The following is a 24,847-nucleotide window of genomic DNA, read 5'->3' on the forward strand; positions in this document are numbered from 1 at the left end:
GTCTCATTTGCTGTAAATTAATTTACCTTTGCCATTAACTACAGGTGCTATGCGGTCAATTCAATTTTGTCCATTAAAGACAATAACCCCAGCCAAGCTCTCTGATGCTATTCTTAGTTTGTCCCATGGGACTACTCTCCTTACATCTCTGGAGGAACTGGTAAATTTATATTATCATTTCTTGTCTAATATTCTTGATTTGTTGGCTCTCTTTCAGTACTCACACAGTTAATTCTAAGTGCAGGGATCCTTTTTGAGAGTAATGATCTCAGGCATATGAAGGCTTTCAGGGGGAAAGGTGGAACAAGTTGAATTGGAATGCTTCTATATTATGGGTACCTTACCCAGGATGGAATGTACTGTGTACTCTCCTGAGGAAAAGTAGGTAGAATAGTCTGCTTATTAGATGATCAAAGCTATGTCAAAGGCTTTTTCCCCCCAATGTCGTAGAGTTTAGATTTTTTTCAACAGTTATACAAGATTTTTTTGGAGAGAAATGCAGTGCATTAAACTAAACTGTTGATATTTCTGAAACTTGACTGAATACAAATGGAGATTTTGCTATTTTTCTTCTCTCAAACTATAAATTCTCATAGTCTCTGAATTAAATTAGAACCTGCCAAAATAGAACAAGTGGAAACTGATTCATGTGTTCAAGTGCTGCTGACGCAACCTAAACCCCTGCTGACGCTACAAGGCACTTTCTCCCTGACACTAATTTCAGTTCAAATGGAGACTGTAATTATGGCAAATGCCACAAGATGGCACTCTTCTGAACCAACAACAGAGCAAATTCTCAGTGTTCATCTTTCTTTTGCCACAGCCCATTTCTGACAGGGAACCTGCAGGTAATACTAGTGAATGCATGTGCCATTTTCTGGTCTCACAGAAGTGGCAAAAAACAGCTTCAGAATTCTTTTATCTAGATATTTATATGACCGTGAACCCTTTAGAAAGCAGGGTAGATGCAAACCTGTATAGGCTAAATAAGATATTTTACATAGATAGATAGATAGATAGATAAACTCTAAGCATGCTGAGGTGAAGGAAAAACTGTGGGCTGCTCACGTCGCCCAGCACTATTTTGGTGGTCTTTTCACAGCAAGCCCCTCTCTCCCCCTCTGCCACTGCTGATAGGCTGAGGGGGCCCAGTGACATCCCCCCCACTGCTGATTGGTGGAGAGGGCTGCCCTTCCTGCAGCCCCACCTTTCATCACTGATTGGTGGAGAAGGGTAGGGCTCTAAGAAAGACTACCCTCTCAGCCAATCAGTGGTGGAAGGAGCAGCTACCATCTTGGCTGCTCCTGTTAGTGCTGGTGGCTTCCCACTGGCTCCCACTGGGGAGTCAGCATTTTATTTTTAATAAGTTTTTTTTTAATTCTGTGCAAAATCACAGAAATCACCATTTTTAGCAGTTTCCATGGACCCAAAGAGGGCTGTGCGAAACAGCACCGTTCCATTTTTACTTCTGTTTTGATGTTTTGATGTGTTTCATTTCAAGTTTTGTTTCTTTTCAAAACTGCTGTTCTGTTTCATTTTGTCAAAAGTGTTTCACTGTTTTGACACTGTTTTGATGTTTTGCCCATAGGCTATAATAGGTAAGCATGGAATTGCCTATAACTTTGTCATTTTTTGCCTGATTTGGATGAAACCTGCAGGGACGGTAGCCTCTTCTAGGGCCATGAAACCTGCCAAGTTTCAAGGAGATAGGTGCAGGGGTTTCTGGGAAACTGCACCTCAGGCTGCTGACAAGCAAAACTCGTGACATGTGTGACTGTGTGCGTGCTTTCCATCCCTCCCCCAGACCACTGGAATTGGAAGGGACCTCAGGTAAGGATCACAGTCACTGGCCAGCTACACAGTCAATATGAGAGCAGTCCTTCCCTCCTCTTCCCCTCCCTCTCCTTACTTTCTGTTTCACTGAAGGCAAGCACAGGTTAACCTTTGAAACTCGAAACATTTTGAAACTTTCGAAGCATTTTGACTGCCCTTGTTTCATTTCAATTTCATTTTGAAGCTGTTTCAAAGCCCTTTGTTACATTTTGATTTTGTTGTTTTAAGCATGAAACGAGTCGAAACAGTGTTGAAATGAAACAGCCAGTGAAATTTCACACAGATCTACTGTGTAACATTCCACCTAGTCAGTAAAGCATGGTGCTTATTTGATATTTATAATAAAGATCTAGATTTTACAGAAGACTTAAGGTTTCAGTAACTGCTGTACTGGAACAGACCAGCTGTTGATTTAGTTCAGTATCTTGCCTCCAACAATAACCAGTTGCCAGTTGTTTTATAGGAAGGTACAAGAAGTACTACAGTAAGTAGTTATAGGTTAACCAGTGGCCAGGGACATTTTTACTCTTTGTCTCCCATTTATTAAAGGTTGGTCTGTGCCCTGAAATCTGAGTATTTATTTCTCTTCCAAAACATTGTTTTCAAATATTTACTACATCATGGGGAATATTCTCATTACTTGTATATATTTCCAAATTTATTGTGAATTGTGAAGTTTTGGCTTCCATTTTGCAGCAATGAGGTCCTCCAGCCAATTGTGCATTGTGGAAATGCATATTTCTTCATGTGTGTTAGGGCTGTGTGATGCTTCGGTCCCTGATTTGATTCAGTGGAGATTTGGCCCAATTTGGTGGCCAAATCTTTGCATCTGAATCAAATCAGAGGACCCTTTAATTTATCTGAATCGAATTGGAACCCTCCAAATGGATTCAGAGAGATTCGGAAAGATTTGGCAATTTGGACATAGACACAGCTTTAAATGTTTTTTCTACATACCTCTAGGTATCAGGGGCTCGTGAATGCTGCAATGCTGGGGCTCAGCATAGAGTGTCCCACAGAAGCACAGGGAGCTCCCCACTGTGCTCAGCAGCAGACCAGGAAGTGGACCAGAAGCACTTCTGGTCCACTTCCGGGTCTGCTAGGGAGCACCCCCCAACATGGGATGCTCCATGTGCCCCAGGATTGCAGCGGTCACGAGGCATGCCTGATACCTCAAGATGTGAGGTATCATGTAGAAAAAACTTTTAAAGCTGTGTCTATGTCTGAATCGCTGATTCTCCAAATCAGCATAGAATCTTCAGATTCAGATGTGGCTGAATTGAATCAGGGACAGTGATCTGAATCAATGAATTGAATCACTGTCCCTGATTCAGACCAAATCAAATTGAATAGGGCCCGCTTCTCACACCCCTAGGGTATGTTTGGATTTTGCTGCTTCCCATTTTTTTCATTGTTTATCCCCTGATTTCAACACAATGTTATTCCTGCCATTCTCTATACTATTTATTATATTGTATGCCTTGACTTTGCCTTCTCTCTTGTCTTCTCTTTAAGGTAAACAGCCCAAATCATTACGATGTCTTCAGATGAGTTTTTTCCATGAGCCTAATCATTCTCTTTATTAGTCTCTACAGACCTTCTTTTTTGCCACTGTAATATACTGATGCATTGTGGTTTAAAATAATTGAACTATTTCATCTTAGAGGTAACTGAATTTTAGTTGCATATGAAGTTGATCTCTTTGCATAATCTATTCCTTAGTTCAGAAGGTCTATAATGTGCTTTGGGGCCCTTTACAATGAAATGTGTATGATCATTTAGTTTCAGTTTTGGCTGGGTTTTTTTGTTTTTTTGTTTTTTTTACAATATTAACCAGACAAACTTTAAAAGCTTCAGAGTCTTTTTGGCCATACTTATTTAGTAGGTATCTGTGAATGGTTTAGATATAGTGTCAGTTTTATTAAAATGGAACTTTTGGCCATGAATTTGTTTTCTTCTAAAAATGTTATTTGCAAGATGACTAAAGTTTATTTGAAGAGAGATGTTTGTGTGTACATCTGTGTGCATGCATGTATGTGCATGCATGTACATGAGCGCACAAACACATACACTTCAATCATGTAGACATTTTGCTGAGTAAAGGTTTCACACAATTTATTTTGTGTTAACTCATGATGACATTGCTGAAATGGCAGGGACTAGCTTAGCTCAGCTGAGCAACTGCAGAAGCATCAAGGAATACGGTATATAGAGGCAGAATTACCTGTCAGCCTTGTAGAAGAAGCAGGAATGCCTAGAAACTCTCTCGAGTGCACAGGTCTACTTAGATTAGAGATCATGAAAGAACCAGGTGGCATGGAAACAGCAGCAAACAGAAATGTATACTGCTGGCAACTTGGTGTCAGCCCTGAATATCAGTGAACTGGTTAGTGAAATTTGACCAGAGTTTTTCTAAGCTGTTTCAGACTCCTGTTTAGTGCATGAAACTGTAGTAGTGCTGGGCAAGCTTCCCCCTTCTGAGTAGATATCAGGTTGGTTGTGATAGACCCAAACCTTGGATTCTATGTGCTTTTAAGCTTCCAGAGTTTGATCAGCATCCAGACACTGACTTTTATGTTGGGTCTTTCAGGAACACTCCTGGGCTGCAGATTCCAATTTTGGTAGCCTGATTGGGATGTGGGTCACTTAGAGACCTCCCCCAGGCTTTTTCCAATAGACCATGATTGTATGTACTCTGATATAATGTTTCCCCTTCAGGCACCTCACAGCAGGTAATGCAAGTCAAAATACACTGATTTTATATAGGAACTTCTAAACAACTAACACCTTATATATCAGAATATAGAAAATTTATGGGAAAAGTGTGTGTGTGTGTGTGTTCGTGTGCATGCATGCATGCAAGTGCCTACATAAAAGACCCCAGCTCACTGTTCTCATTTCTCCTTTGGGTCTTAGAGCCTGCTTACACTGGTGTGGCTTTGTATACTGGCTGAGCTACTCCTGACCTTTCCTGGCCGACCTGCTTCCGTTTGCACACTCCAAACTCAAAAATAACACCAGTGAAACTGCCCAAAGGCATCTCTCTGTGGGCATTCAAATGCATGCTGGAGACCAAGAATGGCTGCAGGAAGGATGCTGTGGAGTTTCCAACACTGTCAGCAGCATCTGTGGGCTGTCAGCGATTGCTGCTGGCTTCTGCCAACACTGCCAGTGGCATCTGTGGGTGGTCGCCAACCCCTGGTCAGTGCTCCCCCCCAGCCTGACAGCGCTGGCGGCATCAGTGGGAGCTCCCTGCTGACCACCGCTGTGCTCCCGCCACCTTGCTCCCACCTCTGCTGTTCGCCCCCAGCTGCTGGGGGCACACATTGTTCATGGAATAACTCTATTTTGCCATTAATTCTTTGTATCCCTGTTACAGGCATCATGGTACTAAATCAAATTAAGAATGATACATAACATTTTTATTAAAAATAAGATCTCACCCATATTATTAGGTCAACTGCATTGGAGATTGTCAACCATCAGCTTTCATTTTTCCATTTTCCATTATGTGTAGGCCAAATTCCCAGTGGGCAATAATGTTGCAGTTGCATCAACTTCATTCAAATTGCACTAATGAAAGGTAGAAGAACTTTCTGAAATAGCAACCTAAAGATAGGCCTGCTAAACCTATATGTATATATGTATGTATATCTGCTTTATTTTGAAATGTGCTGAATTAGGGAGCTAAGCGCATTGAAGTCAGAAGTTGCTTTTGGGTACTCAGGCTTCTTACTGGGTGCGTCTACACATGCCAATGCTGCAAGAAGGGTTTACTCTACAGTAATTTACTGTGGAGTGAACCTATCCTGGGCAGGTGTCTACACATGCAGGCATTTGGGAGCAGATTTGCTCCCAATGGGAGCAGACCAGAGAGGGCTGTTCCCACCCTGCTCTGCCCCACTACAGCAGCCAGGGGGAGGTCCAGGATCCCCCTGGGTGCTAGTCTAGGGGCTGGCAGGGAGCACAGGGCTGGGAGACAGCTGTCTTTTGGTTGGGGGCTGGGATATTGCTCCCTGCTCCTGGGAGCTGCCTGCTGCTGGGGCAGCCAGCCTCCGATGGCAGAGCCCAGGCTGGGACAATGTCCCCTTGCTCAGGCAGCAGGGAGCTCCTGGCTACAGCTCCACAACTGGGGGCAGGGGGCATTGGCAATGCGTAGGGGGCGCATGCACATGAACGTGCACCCCGAGATTGGCTGTGCACCCCCTGGAAGCACTAACCACAAAACTGGAAGTGCCAGTGGAAGTGCAATTCCGGTTTTCCAGTTTCGCCACTGGTGATTCTGTGCTCAGCGCTCAGCCACTTGGAGACTGGCCCCCCCAGTCTCTGATTGGCCGTGGTGGGACCCTCCTCCGTCATCAATTTGGTGACCCCCCCAGACTTGGGAGGCAGGGAGTCTCCCATGGCAGGGGGCTTGGAAGGAGCTATGGGGAAGGGCAGGTCCCAGCCCCCTGCCCGAATCTACTGGTGGGGCAGTTGCAGTGAGCCCCTGGCTAGGCAGGGATTCCATGCTCAGCTGGAAGCATCCAGGAGCTGTTCCACCAGTGGGGCAGCTAGCAGTGAGCCCCTGGCTGGGTGGGGATTCCTCGCTCAGCTGGAGTCTCACTGCTAGCTGCCCCATTGATGGATCAGGGCAGGGGGCTGGGATCTGCTCCTCCCCTTCTGCTCTTTCTAAGCCCTGTGCCTCAATCATCTGATTGGGGCATGGGGCTGGGAAAGAGCTGTGGGGTTGGGACTTGCCCCATACTGGGACAGTTTCTGGCCAGCCCTGGGCTACATGGGTAAGTCTGCACGTGCAGCCCAAGCTGGCTGGGACATTCCCAAAACAGAACAGTTCCCAGCCAGCTCCAAGCTATACATGCAGACTTCCCTGCACAGCCCAGGGCTGGATGGGAACTGTCTCAGTCTGGGGCAGGTCTCAGACAGCTCTAGTCTGGGTGGGGAACTCTCTCCATGCAAGAAGCTTCTGGCCCCAACTTTGTGATTGGAGCAGGAGCTGGAGGATTGCTACCTGCCCCCAGGAGCTCCCTGCTGCCATGGCAGGGGGACATTGTCCTAGCCTGAGCTCCACCACTGGAACCTGCCCCAGCAGCAGGCAGCTTTTGCACGCAGGGAGCAATATCCCAGCCTCTGCTTCAATTGCAGAGTCGAAGCTGGGAGGTCCCTCCTGCCGGAAAAGGGGGACATTGTTTTAGCCTGGGCTCTACCACTGGCATCTGTCCCAGAAGCAGGCAGCTCCTGGGCGTAGGGAGCAATCTCCCACCCCCTGCTGACCGGCTGAACTGGAGCAAATTCACTCCCAGTTGGCTGTCTAAATGTGTGTTATGGCACAATAATGCACTCCACAGTTAATTGCACAGTAAGCATCTGCATGTATAGATGGTGATGCTTACTGTGCAGTACATTGGTCTACTATGCAGTAAAGCATCTCATGTAGATGTGCCTACTGTCAAGTATATGAATATTCATATGACTAAGTAAATATTTAGGGATCTGATTTTAGAGTCCAACATTCAAAACTTGGCTTTGTTTTGTTAAAATATATTAGTAAAAATGGGCCAAAATCTGCTTGTGATGTCTCTGTATTTGATGTTGGCATACCCAACATTTAGACCAATATAAAAGAGCAGAAATTTGATTCTAGGCTCAGATACATGTAAATGATAACACTGCATAGGGGATTTCTTGTATAGTTGCTTCTTACCAAAAATCATGAATTACCTGGCTGCTATTATGAGTTTGGATTTAGCGTTGTCTGATAGTATTCTTAAAATAACTCAGTCCCTTTTTCCATCCAGAAAACATATGGTTGGGTGAAAAGGAGCTATGTTGCCTTCTTTTAGGCTGAAATTGAAGTATTTTGATTTGCAGATTTAATGGGTCTTAATTATAATAATATAATGTGTCATTATTTTACCTATTTTGTGGTGGTGCATACAATTGGAATGAAAGTATAAAATTCAAAATTGCAATAAGCTGAAAAACATGCTTATGCCACATACAGTAAAAGACGTAAAGAGCAAGATGCAAGTGACTTTTTCAATTGGTGTTACACCACCCTTTTATTTTTACAACTTTTTGTATTAAATAGGTATGGTTGTTCAGAATTACTTCAAAAATAATTGATGCATGTTTGCATTGTTTCCTTTAAATATAGTTTTCCTGTTGCAAGTTGATGTTAAGTGGTTTCAAGTGTAATAAAATGGAGGCTCATGTGAAATGTTTGTGTGTTAATCTCCACACATGATTTATCTTGGATCTGGGTATGTGGATGGTTTGGTAATTAAAAGATATAAGCATTAACTAGTTTTACTGCATGCACTGTAGTACATACTGGAGATTTATTTTGAACAGCAAGGACTGAGGACAAGGAACTTGATCTGCTAAATTACTTCTAGATCAGCACTCCTATTTGCTTACTTCCTATTTGTGCTGAATGATTGTTTAGCTAAATTGCACTGGAGGTGGTCTCTGCTCTTCCATTAGAAAAGTGAAAAATAGGAGAATAACTGTGCATGCCAACTAATGGGCATTTGCTCTTGCACAAATATTCTTGTTTGTGCAGAAATGTAGTCAGTTACAAAGAGGAACCATTTCCCAAATGCTTATGTAAAACACCACTGGTTGGGTTTCTTTGCAGGGTTTTGAACCCAGGAATTTACCATATGAAAATGATGATCTGCTACTATTTGAGCTGAAGGACTAGATCTGTTAAAGTAAAAGTATTAGCTAATTCCTTAACTTCATTATGTGTTCAGGCCACAAAGGAGGAGAAAAAGCCCGAAATGGAATTAGTAAAAGTTACAGTCATGTAAAAAAATGGTCCTTAAAGAAGGGGAACAAGTGTTAAACCCAGCAGTCATGTCATTCAAGTGGATATTTACAAACATTAGATATATTACCTTTAATCAATGTATTTTGGAGTTGGGGGACAAGTAAAAAGTGGAAAGGAGTTATTATGTGAAGTGGAAAGCATGTTGTGCATCCCTACAATGGTTTGGTACCAACTTTGTGTAGAGAAATGTCTATCTTCCATCTTGGCTCTGAAGATCAAAAGCAGATTTGTTCAAATCAAGCTAAACCTGCAGGAAGGCTTTATTATATCATGGGAAGGACTGATCTATTAATCTTATTGGTTAACAAGGAAGCTAGCACACAAACAAAAACCCAACGCAGTTTATATGATATTTAGCCAACATAAAGGACAGGTGCCGAATATTAAGCTGAAACATGAACAGTCAAGAGACAATTGGAAAAATATCTCCATTTCTTTGGGTTAATGCAGTATCCTAGCTTTTCTTCCCTTGAGACACTAGGATCAATTCAAGCTTGGATCACAAGCAAAAATGAGGTTAGCGATCTCAGTCTAATCTTTTGAAGATGTTTGTCTACATTACAAAGTCATGTGATTTGACAGGAATACTACTTTGGCTGAGGCTTGTAAAAGCAATGGTGTTTGAGGAAACTTGCTTTTTTCTGTTGCTACACTATACCTTGTTCCAGAGTTATCTTCTTCTTCAGCAAAGATTGTTAAATCCAATAGCACTGGTTCCCTTAGTTCATAAGTTTAATGCTGTAATGAACTGTAAAACTAGACCTTGCCTCAGATGTGTGCACATAAGAAACAAGTTAGTGGTAATTGTTCTTTTAGTACAAAATTTGGCTTCAAGACTATAATTACCGGTAGTACCAGAAATGGTTGGTGCTTGTCAGATGGAAAAGAAGGCAGAGATCCTGCTCCACAGAGCAAACATGTCATAAAAAAAAGAGTGGCCAAGGTCGTAATTCACAATATATGACCTCTTCCCAAATTACTCCTCAAAATTGTGACTGTTTGAAAGACATGTTTCCTGACAGACAACACAGCAAGAGGTTGTTAAGAGGCAGTTGGAATGCTTGTGGGATTGTGAGTGAGCTTAGGAAGGGTGTTCCTTTTATAAGGCGCATCATGGAAGAAGATTTTTAGTAGTCAAGGTTACCATTTTTGATGGAAAAAGGAACAAGGAGAGTCAGGTGACAGCTAAGCGGGCAGGAATGGAGGACAAGTAATTTGAGTACAGTTGAGGGACTCAGTAGGGTTGTAACAAGGTAGATGATCTTGCCAGTGATATTTTGCAGTGACTAGAAAGAATATGATGTGAATGAGAGGCTGGCAAAATGGAGGTTACAATTATCAAGAAAAGAGATAAGAAGAGTATTCTAGATGATGATTTTGGCTTTACAAATAGAAAATATCTTAAATGGTGCCTGAGAAGAAGTAGGGAGAGCTGAACATAGCCTTAGACATGAGAGGTAAGGAGGCAGATTAAGTAAAAAATAATTCCCAGGTTAATGACAAAGGCCAAAGGGACTGTAGTGCAGACTTGCTAAAAAAAAATAAAATGTGGTGGTTTCTTGCAGTACAGTATTTCTATTAAGCATTTCATTCTCAAAATTATCTAACAACTTTGTTTTATGATGTGATGCTGTTGCCTGCTTCATTCTTGGAGAAAATGGTTTGAAATGCAGTTGTTTAACAAGACATAGAAAGGAAAGGGGAGAATAACTATTTGGACATTTACTGAGACTTTCAGTTGCTTAAATGTCTCTATATGCTATCTGCTCCATTACTAGGCCTCTCAGTTCATCCTTCCCTTCATCTGTCTACATGGAATTGCACCTCCAGCTTCCTCAAAACCTACATGCTGCTATGCTATCCTTCCTGGGGCTTTTCTTTTTTATGTTAGCTGCTTTACAAAAATGAGGAGGAAGTTGTCTTCCCAGGCATAAAGAACCATGCTGCCTAGAAAAAGTGTTTGCCACTGTGTTAAATTGCTCACTCCCTGCCCTCTTTAATTTTTCTAAAACGAGAACTGAAGTGGAAGCGCAGCAGGCTGCCCTGCACCAGAAGAGGGTATGACAATGTCTGAAGACTATGCATGTTCCTTCACTAATGGCCTCAGTCATTTAACTCAGCTGTCTGATCCACAGAGGCAGCTATAGTCAATCCCCTATGGCCAAGCACCACAGGTACAATTGCAATATGCTGGCTGGGAAGAGAAATGTAGCCCCTAGGTGGGAGTTAAAGAATAGCCTCAAAGTGGTGTTCCCATGGTGTTTTGCACAGCGTTAATTTGTGGTAGGTTTGTCTGTGCAATCTGTTGAATTTCTCTCCTTTTTCAAAGTGGTGAGTCTGATTGCCTCTGAGTGCAGAGCAATGACTGGATGCCCTGTGCCAAGCATAAGTGCAAAGGGTTTATCTGGAGCTTATTGCTGCCAGTTCATTCACAACAAACCGCTCAGGGTGCATTTAAGAACTGCAGCTTCCTGTAGCAAAAGCACTTACAGTCAGAGTTCCAGACTAAATGTTTTCAAAATTTATGTAAAAAAACAATGATAACCCTGTAGAGAGGCTGCAAGTTGCTTTCAGATCAATTGGGGTGAAAGATGTAATTAAAGTGTGAAGTATTATTATTGTCTGAGAATGACTGCGCACATATTATTTAAACTGTATAAAAGTACACATTTCCTCTTGACCTCCATTGATACAACACACCTCCAATGTACACTGAGTGCTCAAATATATTTGGAATAGGTGTTCTGGCCACCCAGGAATGAGAGCATCTCAACAGAGCACTGAATGCTCTTTCTATGTCCTTCCTCAAAGTGACACCTCCTAAAGACAGAAAATCAGGGTTCCATCTGTTGGAAAATTTCCTTGCTGCTTCTGGGATGTCCTTATGGAATTGCTGCTAGCAGAAGTGATCAATTTAGATAGCTCAGCAAATACAGTGACATGACTGGATACGGGCAGAAAGTGAAGAGTTTCAAACTATCAGTGACCTTATATCTCTAGATTGATGGTGAAAAACTCCCAGTATTTGGCTTTACTGCTTGCATTCTCCTCTCTTAATTTTCAGTCCCATTATCCCAGGGTTTATTATTCTACTTTCTTCCTTACTGTCCTATGTCTGGAGGGCCTCTTTTCATCCTGTATAGTTAATAGCTAACTTCTCATCTTTCAAACCCTTGGCAAAATTAATATTATTCTTAATCTATCTTAATCTGGAAGAAGCACTTTTATTTACTTAGGAGCAGATTGCAATCTACCTTTTGTGTGGTAGTGGCTGTGGATACTGATATTGGCAGCACCCTTGATCATCTTCAGCTAACTCTGACTTTTTAATGTTAATATTGTTTAGATTTTATGAAGTTATTTGTGAGGAGTGGTCTATGATCAATATGTAGGGAGGCTTTTATGTTCATTAATCCTACATTCATAAATATACAGCATATTGGCCTCCTAGGAAACACTGATTGTGATTCTCCTACCTCTCCTTGATTGACAGTGAAAGGGATGGAAGTAACTTCACAAGCTAGTTCACCTTTCTAAGTGTCATGGGCTGGATTATATTGTAATTCCTCTCCTAAGTGACTGCTTTATTGCATATTGTGTTTGGGTTCTGGTCCTAGCTACTATGGTAATACAAGTAATATTCCAGAGGTGGTTTCATTGGAGTAGGTGGGACCAGCTGAAGAATAAGAATTTGTTCAGTATGAGTAGGGATCATAGATTCTTTCCCCATATAGCTGAAGAGCTACACACACATTCACACCTGCAAATGGTATTTGCTCACACTCAGATTGGATGCATGCAACTTTTTCATTGCAGGGGTTGTAGACATCTATCAGGGTAAATGAAATTCCACTTAGCACAATGGGGACCTATTTATGATCAGAGCCTTGACATGAAGATCCCAGTGTGCTGGGCATTGTGCACACACAATAAATGACAGTTCTTGACTATCAAATATATCACAACTGTCTTTGTGCATATGAACTTGAAATCCCTGATATTAATCTACATCAAGTGGAAACTTTAAAAAACTGTTAAAATACACGAAATTGAAGTTTTTAAGCATATAATAAAATATGTTTTGAATATCTTGTAGAACAAAATGTAGAAGTGCCAAGGTAGGCAAGCCTTGTGGTGGTTGCCACTACAATATTAATAAATAATGTTATAAAATAATAAACTCATTATAGCATCTGGCCTACAAGACATCCACAGAAAAGAGATGTTTGTGTGTGAAATAAATCAATACATTTCCCACAAATGTCTGTACCAAATCAGTTAAAAAGTGGGTTCCTTTTAAAGCACGAGTTGCTCACGTTTTAGTAAAATATAGAGATTTTTGGGGTGGGATACTTATTTTACTAGAATTTCCTACAGATTCCTTTTGGTGTCAATTCTAATATTATTATACAATTTAAAACACATACTAAATAGTCTATGGAGACTGTAGGACTAAAACTGAGCTAAACTTTTATTGTAGCAAACACTGTCAATGCAAAGCTCCCAAATATTGCATAGCAAACTAGATAATCAAAGCTCACATTAAAGATTCATTCAGACCTATTACAAATGAGTTGACCAGGTCAATTCTAAATCAGTATTTCTTCTTATTATTGCTATTAACAGTTACTGTCTTACTGGCCCTTTTCTGAAACTTCCCTTTCTTAAATATATCGCCAAACTGGCTAATTTTTATGTGTACCATTGCTATCTACTGAATAGTATAGTAGTAGAAGAGCATATACCTTATACCAGTAGGAGCAGAGGTGGATTGGGGTGGGGGGAGGGAGGGAGGGAGGGCAGGAGGGGATGCAGTGGAGCAGTTGCAACCACCTTGCAGTTTCTGGTCCACCCAGAATTTAGCAGGAGCAACATTTCTATTCAGGCACCAATGAAGGAGTCAACTGACTTCATGGTTCGTTAAAATTTGCCTGCTTCCTTCTAAATTCTTCATTCCATAAGTGTTAGCAGCCCCCTCTCCTCTTTAATAGTTCCACTAATCAAGTTATCTTTTCTTCTCCAGTTCTGCTGTCTGTTAGCTGCTCCTGGTAATGTAACTCCTATTTCATAGTCCTGAAGATTATTTCAACTCTAGCTAGAAGCATGAACTCGGGTGTGGAAATAACTTTCAGTGAAGCATTGGATGCACTGTCAAGATGCTTACGAAGGCTACATTATGTTTTACAAATCTGAAAGAGATGTATATTTAATCCTAATGACTACATACTAATGAAGCTACATCTTTTGATTACTTTTGTGTTTGTTAGTTTTGTTTTTGTACCTAATATATGATATAGCAAATTAATGTACATTCCAATAACTTTTTCCCTTAAAGGCTAAGTACAGACAGTCAAAAAGCTGGAGGCTGAATCAATTCAGTCTTTGCAGATTAGTCTAAACTGAAGAGATTAAACTGAGAAAGAAGTGGAAAGACATTTACTTTTCATTCAGGAAATGCAGCCACATACCTGCAGTGGCTCAGGCCAGAAGCTGGGGGGTGCTAGAGCACATCTCTCTGGCGCACACCCAGCATGGGCTATGCATTCACTTCTTCTCCTGTTGACACTGAGGTCTCTGGGACTTGCAGCTCAGAATCAAAACAGCAGGACTCTGCAGGGCTGCTCATCACTTCTTCTTCATGCTTCCAGGTGCCTCTGGGATTTGTAGTCTACAGTCACAGCTAGCAGTAAGTTTTTAGCAGGACAGGGCAGCTCTGTACTAGGGGGAAGAGATGTTTAACCTGCCTCTCTGGCCCCAAACCCGAGCTGGGGTTTGCTTGGGGACAGCAGTCCCTGCCTCCCCCCTCCCCCCAATCCCTTCTCTGTTGGAGCAGACAGCCCAGCCCAGGGCTGGAAAGCATGCTGGGATGCTGGGGGACTGTGATTTATCTTGAACCAGGAAGAGGTCTGGGACAGACGCTCCATAAACTGGTTTGATCCAAATCAGTTAAGTCTGATACTGCATTCAACCAGATTTATCTTAAACCAGTTTCAGCCATTTTGAAACTGGCTTGTGTGCACTGAACTTCTGTTCTGTTATAGGTTTAAATCAGTTTTTGATGACTTAAACTGGTTTATGTGTAACTTCTGTTCCTAGCTAAACTGAATAATATAGGCCCAGGCTGGTAGTTTATTATTAAAGCTTCTAGTTTCTTCTTAACTGGATAAAATTGCATTGTGTTATATGTGATGATGCTCCACACCATCTACACCCCCCTTTTCAAAATCCTATATCTGCCATGAGTGGGAGCCAACCTTTTTGGTAGGTGTGCCATAAATAAGCCCTACACCCTCTCTGAGTGTCACTCCTATCCTGTTTCCCTGCCCAATCTGCTAGTTCCTGTTCCTTGCCCTGGGCTACCTGCCCAATCTGCTGCTCTACTTTCCACTCCCTGCACTGTCTGCTTTTGTGCTGCTTTCCCCCTCCCTGATCTGCTGTGCACCACATTAGAATCTGCATGTGCCACTTGCAGTACTGCCAACTCTCATGATTTTTGGCATTGTTCTTAAAGTCTATGCTTTAGGAATGTGAAAAACTTAGTTTTTTTCTTGTGTATATATATTTATATTTATATACATATATAAAAGAAAGAGCTAAGTTTTTCACATTCCTGGAGTGTAAACCTTAAGAAAAACATAAAAAATCATGAGAGTTTGCAATACTGCACTTGTACTTGTGGTGCAGGTTGGCCATCCCTGCCTTATGCTGTGGGACATGCTTGTGCTTTCAGAGCATTCAGATTAGGTATAGTTCATCTCTCTGCGGTTTCTATGAAAATCTGAATTGTCAAATTGAGCACTGCAACAGCAAGTGTGAATCTGAGGCTGCCTCAGATCTAATTTTACACCAAGCCACTGAAAAGACAATTTTGTTTACTGGAGGCAAGATGAATATATTTTCAGCTATAATGACTGAGTCCTGTTCCAGGTTTCCCTAGAATTGCTGAGTGATTGGTGCTGGGTTTGACAAATTTAACAGTAATCCACACAGGGCTACTCTTGGCTTTCTGTCTAAGATTTGCATCTTGCCACCAGCACTTGGGATCTGGCTGCCTCTCTAATTGGATGTCCCTGTTAATTTTGCTGAGCATTTTCCTAGTATATGATCCATGCTGATGTTTAACCCAGGTTAGCTGTGGATGGCACCGGTTGTCCTATATGCATCCTTTCTTCAATTCTTCCTATTTGAAGCCCCACTGAACTCTGGATGAGGAAAGTGAGATAAATGTGAGCAGTCCAAGGGAGCCAGCAGAAGAACAAATCTACATTTTATAGAGATTTAGTCTCTGAATTCCTAGCATGTCCTGGATCAACTTTCTTCAATTTGTTCCTCTTGTCCTGAACTTCTTCCTCATTCCTCTCTCCTGATCTCATAACTCCATGCTCACATGATAATCATCAACCCCCAGCTATTATAAGCAGTACAAACAAATGACAAATCTCTGGGTGCAGGAAGGTAACAAGAGTCTGATCAGTAGCTTTAGTTATCTTTCCTTCATGTTTATTGCAGTCTGCCGCAGTTATTTCAAAGTCTGTGTGTGACATTGATCGACAGCTTCTATTAAGGCCCATCCAGGGCAGCTGGATTGAACAGATACATTAAATAAAGCAGTTATTGCTTTTCATTGCCTTTCCATAAAATATCACTGCTAAATAGCTTCTGCCATCAGATGCAGTTAGGTACATGGTTTTAATTTGAGGGACTGCTTTATAACACTGCACAATTGACACTGGCCTTTGTTTCCCCTACAATAATGATTGTGTACATCCTGGAGAATTGATGGGCTGTCTTCTGAGGTTGGAAGGGGGATGAGGGTAAGCAGCCTTTGTTGTTCTCTCAGCTTTTTTTATTCTTGCCATGCTTGTCAGTTGTTTGCAGCACAGACAGGAATAATGTCAAGCAGGGCCCCTTATCTTAGGATGTTGTAATGTAGCTGCTGTAAGCCCTTGCCTGGAGACGAGATAAGAGCAACATTACAAGCATGGAGGGGAGTAATGAGGGTGGATGAGAAGGAGGGGGCTGGCTGTGGTATTATTGAGACAACAATAGTAGAGCTGTCAGTTGCACATTATGGCTCTTTCTGGTGCCAAGAAAATATATGCACACTGAGTGGTGAATAACAAGCATGAAAATAAAAGTCCCGAATGTTCATCTAATAATGATGTATTTGTAACAGGATTATGCTGCCCAATGATATTCTTTCTTTATCTCTGCACTAAATGGTGGGGCAGCTGTGTGCTTTGGCATGGTGTGATGTCCTTTCTTTTGTGTGCTGCATATTAATCCTTTATTGAAGTAATTAAATGTGTCCTTAATGGCAATGAGCTGGCAGAATGAACGTACAATTGAATTAGCAGTTATGATTGGGAGCATGCTACAAGATGAACTAAATGCAATTACTGTAGGCATTTTTCTCCAAGTTGAATCTGGCTACATGACATGACTTAATTACAGGTTGTTAGATACACTTCCTCTCTGATCTCATATTGTTGTAGCCTAAGCTGTAGCCGAAACCCAAGTATGTGCACACATAAAATACTAACCTATTAAAAGACATTTAATTTGGCAGAAAGGTCAATGTGGATAACTAATAAACAAACTAAATGCAAAAGGGAACTGTTCTCTAGCAGGTTCAAGTTTTTTGAGCAGCACTGATGAAGCACTCTGGGTTCTATCCTCATCACCAAAAATACAAGATCAGTGCTCTGTTACTGACAACCTGGTCTGTCAATGCCTGAATGGCAGCGATCCCTCACTGCCAGAAAGCATGGCTCTGGGCATGTTGTGGCAGTGACTGCTGTGTATAGTAGCTTTTGGAAGCTGAATACCTTGGACCAAAATCTCCTCTCAACTATGCAGTGATTTAACTTGTCTAAAGTTGATACAGTATCTCTGGAATTGTACTGTCAGGAAAAAAAGAATTTGGCCCTATGTTTTTAAAGGCACCTGTGTAACAAGACTAATATCAAGTCTATTCATATCACAAGATACCTTACAAATGTACCAGTGCAAGGAAATGCTTTGCCAAATTGACAATATGTGAAATCTTTGGAATGCTTGATCCCACCAACACCCTGTGGTGGAAATAGGGGAAGCTCATTTATCATTAGACAGACAAAGATTCCAGTTATCTTCAACAGAAATTTTAACTAAACATGGGCTTCAGGATTTGGCCAGTTTGAAGTAGTCAAGGACTCATAGATTCATTGATGTTAGGGCAAGAAAGGACCTCAGTAGGTCATCGAGTCTGACCCCCTGCCCTGGGCAGGAAAGAGCCCTCATCCAAGTCATTGATGAAGACATTGAATAGCACCGGTCCAAGGACTGACACTTGTGGTACTCTACTGCCCACATCTTTCCAGGTTGATATTGACCCATCCACCACCACTCTCTGGGTGTGACCCCTAAGCCAATTTGCCACTCACCTGACCATGTAATCATCTACATCACAGCTGGTCAGTTTATTTACAAGAACAGAATGCGATACCGTAACAAAGGCCTTCTTAAAGTCTAGGTAGATGACATCTACCTCGACTCCTGCCTCTAAGCATTTTGTGACCTGGACATAAAAAGAAACAAGATTAGTTTGGCAGGATCTACCTGCAATGAACCTGTACTGAATTCCTTTCAGCATTATTTCCCTTGCTGGGCTCCCACAGATGTGATCCTTAATGATTTTTTTTCCAGAATTTTACCAAGGATAGAGGTGAGAGCAACTGGTCTATAGTTGCCTGGTTCCTCCCTCCTCTTCTTCTTAAAAATAGGGACCACATTGGCCCTTTTCCAGTCCTCTGGGACCTGGCTGGAGGACCACGAGTGCTCAAACAGCTGTGCCAATGGCTCTGCTATGACACTGGCCAATTCCTTCAGCACCCTTGGATGAAGTTCATCTGGGCCCGCTGATTTGAACACATCCAGCCCCTCCAAGTGCCCCTTCACTAAGTCTGCACTAACAGTTGGTGGGCTGGTGTCCCTCCTGTGTCTGTCTATGATCCAATTGGGAAATTTGTCTTGGTCTGCGTTTAGGAGTACAGATGCAAAGAACTCATTGAAGAGTTCAGCTTTGTCCCCCCTCTCTGTCACCAGTTGCCCAAGTTTGTTCTGTAGGGGTCTTTGCTATACTGTGCCTTCCTTTTGCTCCCTATATACCTGAAGAAGGACTTTTTGTTGTCCTTAATTTTTTGTCCTCAGCCTAAGTTCTGATTTCCTAAAAATGTGAGTCAGGAGGTATACTCCTCCTTGGTAGCTACCCCCTGTTTCCACAGGCTTTATACCTCTTTCTTTGTCCTTAGGCTTCCCTGTTCAGCCAAGAGGGCTTCTTGGCCACTTTGCCCCCTTTTATGCACAATGGGATTGTCTCCATCTGTGCCCATAGGATCGCTCCTTTGAGGAACGACCACCCTTCCTGGACACCCATTTTGCCAATACTCTTGAGCTTTAATGCCCCACTAACTAATCTCCTGAGCAAATTGAAATTAGTTTTTTTGAAATCTAGCACTTCAGCCCTGGTGGTTAGTTTACCCACCCTTCACCGGATAGTGAATTCAATCAATCGATGGTCACTATCCCCTAGGTTACCTTGTACCTACAAATTCCCCACCAGGTCATCCCATGTAGTTAACACCAAATCCAGTAAGGTGTTTCCCCTAGTGGAATCATATACCTCCTGCATTAGGTGGAGGTCCTGTATGCAGGTTAAGAACCTACGTGAGAGGTTAGATTTGGCTGACTGCTCCTCCCAACAGATGTCAGGGTAGTTTAGGTCACCCATGACGACCATCTCTCTCTACCGTATGGTCTCTGAGAGCTGTCTGGAGAATTTCAGGTCTAGCTCATCCTCCTCGTGTGGCAGTCTATGGTAGATCTCCACTACCAAGTCCCTTTCCCCCCAACCCCTTGTATCCTGACACACAGTACTTCAGTTTGGCCCTCTTCTGATTCCATCTTGATTATACGGGATGTATATTGTTCCTTAACATAGAGAGCAACACCCCCGCCCCTTTCTTTCCTCACTCTATCCCATCCATACAACCTGTAATTTCACTGCCTACTGCCCAATCATGAGTAGGGTCCCACCAAGTTTCAGTTAGTCCAATCAGGTCAAAGTTGTTGCTTGCAAGCAGGAGTGCAAGTTCCTCCTGCTTGTTCCCCATGCTCCTAGCACTAGTGTAGAGACATTTAAGCTCCCCAATGGGCATCCTTGTTACCCCTGTTCTTGATGTCTATTGGGCCCCTTAGTGCTTACCTCGACTGATTCAGTGCACTGCTTGTGGGTCATTGATTCTAGGTTCTCCTTATCCCCTGCTTCCCCATCCCCGGAGGAACCTAATTTAAAGCCCTTCAGAGAAGATCAGCCAACCTGTAAGAGAACAGATTCTTACCTTTAGAAGAGAGATGAAGACCATCTCATCCCAGGGTGCCTCTCTCTCATGGAAGTGAGGATTGTGGTTGTAGAAGCCAAAACCCGCATGATGGCACCAACTCCAGAGCTGCAGGTTGACTTCCCTGATGCTGACGGCAACCGATGATTGGAAGGATAGACGAGAAGACCACCTGTGCCCCCAACTTCCTAAGCCTGGCCCCCAGAGCCCTGTAGTCACTCATGATGTGGTCTAGACTACTCCTGGCCACATCATTCATGCCCACATGGAAGAGGACCATGGGAGAATAATCAGAGGGCCGGATGAGGTTGGGAATCCTTGCTGTGCTGTCCCAGATCCTGGCTCTGGGTAGGAAGCAAGCCTTCTGTGCTGTGCGATCCGGTCAACAGACAGGTCCCTCCGTGCCTCTCAGGAGGGAGTCGCCCACCACAGTGACCTGGCATCCCTTCAGCTGCTTGGTTGTCATTCAACCTGTCTGGTGTTAGTTGCACCTGCACCCTGAGCTTCCTCTGCTGCATCATCCTCCAGTGCTGCCAGGGCTTCGTATCTGTTCCCCAGTTGCATTTGAGAAGCAGTCACAGCCACATGCTGTCTAGGTCTGGAGGTGACAGTCCTCCATTCAGCTGTCCTGGGACTCTCCCATGATGTCTCTGTGCCAGGTGTCTGGTCCTGCAAAGAATGAATCAATCTCATCCTCTGCAGCCCTGATCCCCCACAGCCTGCTCATCTCTGCCTGGAGTTCCCTCACCTGCCCCTCCAGGGCCTCAATCTAGGCACATGTGGGACAGGCAAGTGAACCCCCACACTAGGGACAGGCCTCAGAGGTACCACCAGGCAACCACCGCAGACAGGGGACCAGGGCACTGCTGGCCCATCTAAGGGGCCTGTCTGGGTGGGGGCCTGTAACACAGAACCATAGCCCTGTTACTAGAAAGCAGGCTGGTCCCTTTAAGACCAGAACTTTCCGGGCACAGTCAGCTGGCAGGGTAGGGGTTAAAATCTGAGCCTGGCCAGGTGACTGGAAGGGGCAGGCCAGAACTATAAAGACCCTGGGCTTGGTGGCAGTTAGAGGTAGTGGCCAAAGGGGAAGGAGGTTGTGCATGAGAGCTCTGCAGAGAGCCTTAGCTGCTGGTCCAGCTGCTGAGCGAAGGGAACTCCTGATGACTCTCAGAGAAGCGGCAGCCATGCCACAGAGAGGGGCACTGCAGACAGTGGGGAAGCAAAAGCACCAAGCCATGAAGAAAATGTAAGCTGACATGCCACCTTCTGTAATTTCTGGGATTTTTTTAGTGGTTATAACCCATTGACTTACTGTTTATATATATTTATTGATTGGTACCGGTGGTTTGTGGATGAGATTGTAGGGGAGGAGAATACCTCATTAGCACCTTGGGTGCAGTCATAAAAGGCAAAAGGGGCCTAGTGCACCAATGTGTGCAGGTGTATAGGGCCAGCCACTCAGAGCTGTGTGCAGGACTTTTAAGCTGGGCCCCAGTGGAGGAACCTTGGTTAGCAGCCCAAGTTAAAAGAAAGGCTGTCCTGGGATAGTGAAAGTTCAGGGCCGCTGCCCAGCCTTGAACTTGTGGCCCGCTGGCTCCATGTTCAGGCCTCTGGGCCAGAGAGCCTGGGTTCCATACTAAAAGCAAAAGGAGGGCCACGAGCCCCAAGATTAAGGAGCTAGAGCCTCGGAGTCAAACCCTATGTGGTGGGTTTAGACTGCTAGGCCTAGCTAGAGAAAGACAGGGGACAAGGTCTGTGGTGGCTGAGAACCCCAACATAGAATTACAATAGGCAGTCTGCCACTTGTAAGAACATCTAAATAATATTTACATCAAGACATGGCAGGTGAGTGTAGGCAGGATATGAGATGAACGAGAGAAAATGAAACATTAAGGGACATCAGGGGTGCCCCTCATAAGCAAAAAAAAAAAAAAAAAAAAAGAGGAAAAAAAGTGCCGCTGAGGATGGCAACCTGTTACATTGGTGCGTTGGCCGGGAAACTTCCTACAGTAGTGTGTACCCTGAGACGATGGTTTTCCCAAATGAAAGAAAGAACCTTTGGGTCCAAAGAGAAGTCAGGAAAGCCGGTGCAGAACCTAGCCCTGGGTTTAGGGGCACAGCAACAGGTACTGGGACTGCTGTGTCAAGGAGTTCAAGGTCTGCAGGAACAAAAAGAAAGACAACACGCATTGTTAGAAAGGATGCTGAGAGGCATACAAACAAGACTAATACCCCAGGAGGGCATTTGTGGTTATGGTGCCAGGGTTCATTCTGAGCCAGAAGAGGAAAAGCCCGCACTAATGGTGGATGTGAGGCTTGAGGGACAGAAGATATGTGCTATGTTGGATTCAGGCTCATTGCACTTAATAGTGCAGAGAGATGTGTTACCCGGAAGAGAGAGGGAAGTAGCAGATCAGATAACTATTCAATGCTGGTGCGGCAAGACCCAAAGACTTGACAGAGTGTGGGTTAATCTGCAAGTGGATAAGAGTATGCACTGGATGCTAGCTGGAGTAGCTGAGCAGTTACCCTATCCAATGATGTTGGGATGTGACTGGCCGGAGCTATTGATGGTAATAGCCCAAGAGAAAAAGAAAGAGAAAGCTGTGATACATGGTTTGAGATGGGTGCGAGAACCTAGAGTGGCCCCACAGCGCTGCCCCACTTGAACTAGAGGGAAAGCCTCTGAAGAGGATTTAGAGGCAGGAGAAGGCCGCAGCTGGAGGCCACTGGAAGTAGGAATAAGAGGATGTAAGACAGTAGAGTCTGAGGCAGTACTGGAGGATGATCTTATGGCTAAGGTATTCACCGGTGAGGCTGAATGACCTCCATCAGGTGAAGAAGTAGAACAGGAGGTGGATGTTGCGCACTTGTGGGAGGATGAGCATTTCCAATTGGAACAGAGCCGAGAGGAAGGGTTTCAGTATCCCTTCCAAGAACATCTAGCTCAGCAAAATGTGGAGGTGCTATGACCAGAACTGATGAAGACAACTCTGTGATTCGAGGTGAGGCATGATCTCCTATATAGAGTCAAGCATTGAAAACATGGAAGAGAAGAAGTAGTACAATTGCTGGTACTGCAGCAATACTGAAGGGCCCTATTGAAAGTAGCTCATGAACTACCTATGGGCAGACATTTGGGGTGGGATAAGACAGAAGCTCACATTTGGGAAAGGTTTTTTTGGCTGGGGTTAATACAGGAAGTAGAAAAGTATTGTGCATCTTGTCCCGTGTGCCCAAAAGTAAATCCTAGTTGTCCTCCTAGAGCTCTGTTGGCACCACTGCCCTTGGTGGAAGCTCCTTTTGAGCATGTGGCAGTGGATATTGTGGGGCTACTGCCAAGAAGAAGTGCTGGGCACCAATTTATTTTGGTCCTCCTGGACTATGCAATGAGGTATCTGAAGGCCAAGCCTTTGCGGACAGTGTCCACCCCAAAGGTGGCAAAGGAGTTATTGAAGATATTCTCCTGAGTGGGACTCCCTAAAGAACTGCTGACTGATCAAGGAACGAACTTTACATCTCATGTGTCGGAGGGAGTGAGTAAAACCCTGGGAATTAAACACCTAAAGACCATGGTATATCATCCCCAAACTGACAGGCTAGTGGAGTGGTTTAACCAGACTTTGAAACAGATGTTGAAGAAGTTCATGGTAGAGCGCCCACAGAAATGGGATCAACTGTTACTACCCTTGTTATTCGCAATAAGAGAGGCACCCCAAGCCTCAACAGGGTTTTCCCCTTTCCAACTATTATACGGACTGCAACCAAGAGGAATCCTTGATTGGATTAAGGAAAGTTGGGAAGAACAACAAAGTAAAGACCAGAACCTGGTTCAATATGTGGTACAAGTGAGACAATGCCTGGAGGTGGCACAGAGAGCAGCTTTAGGAAATCTTAGGGAGGCCCAAGGGTGACAAACAACCTATTACAATAGAGGGGCTTGAGAAAGGAATTTTGAGGTGGGAGACCACATATTGGTTCTCTTACCTGACCAGGAGAGTAAGTAACTAGCACGATGGCAGGGACCTTATGAAATCATATGCCAAGTAGGGCCTGTAGATTATGAAGTACATCAGTCAGACAGGCAGAAGAAAAAACAAGTATACCATTTTGACATGCTGAAGCCATGGCAAGAACGAGAGTGCCTATATTTGGCCCTTCAACTGGATGAACTGGAATTGGGACCCTCCCTGAGGGAGGGGGATGGGAGAAGTGAAGTGGAAGTGGCTTCATGGTTATCTGAAGAACAGAGGTGACAGGCAATGGAACTAGTGAAAGAATATGGGGATGTGTTCCAAGAAGTCCCCGGGGAAACTCGAGGTGTGATCCATCGAATTAGGACCCCTCCAGGCCAGGTGATCTGCAAAAACTGGAGGAGGATCCCACAACAACTACAGGGGCAGATAAGAGATGAGATTGAGATGATGTTAGAAAAAGGCATAATACAAGAACCCCAAAGTGATTGGTGCAGCCCCATTGTGGTGGTACCAAAGCCAGATGGGAAGATTAGACTCTGTATAGATTTCCGGAAAGTAAATGTGGTGGCTAAGTTTGGTGCTTATCTGATGTCAAAAGTGGATGAAATGGTAGAGAATATTGGGCAAGCCAGCTATATCTCCACTTTGGACCTAACGAAAGGCTATTGGCTGGTCCCCTTAGCACCCAAGGACCAAGAGAAGACAGCATTTGCCACCCCTTGGGGCCTCTTCCATTTCCGATGCATGTCATTTGGATTACATGGAACCAATGAGACGTTTCAACGGCTGATGGACAGAGTCTTAGCCCCTCATGGGGGTTG

The sequence above is a fragment of the Alligator mississippiensis genome, chromosome 2 (assembly GCF_030867095.1).
Source record: "Alligator mississippiensis isolate rAllMis1 chromosome 2, rAllMis1, whole genome shotgun sequence".
Taxonomy (NCBI): Eukaryota; Metazoa; Chordata; order Crocodylia; family Alligatoridae; genus Alligator; species Alligator mississippiensis.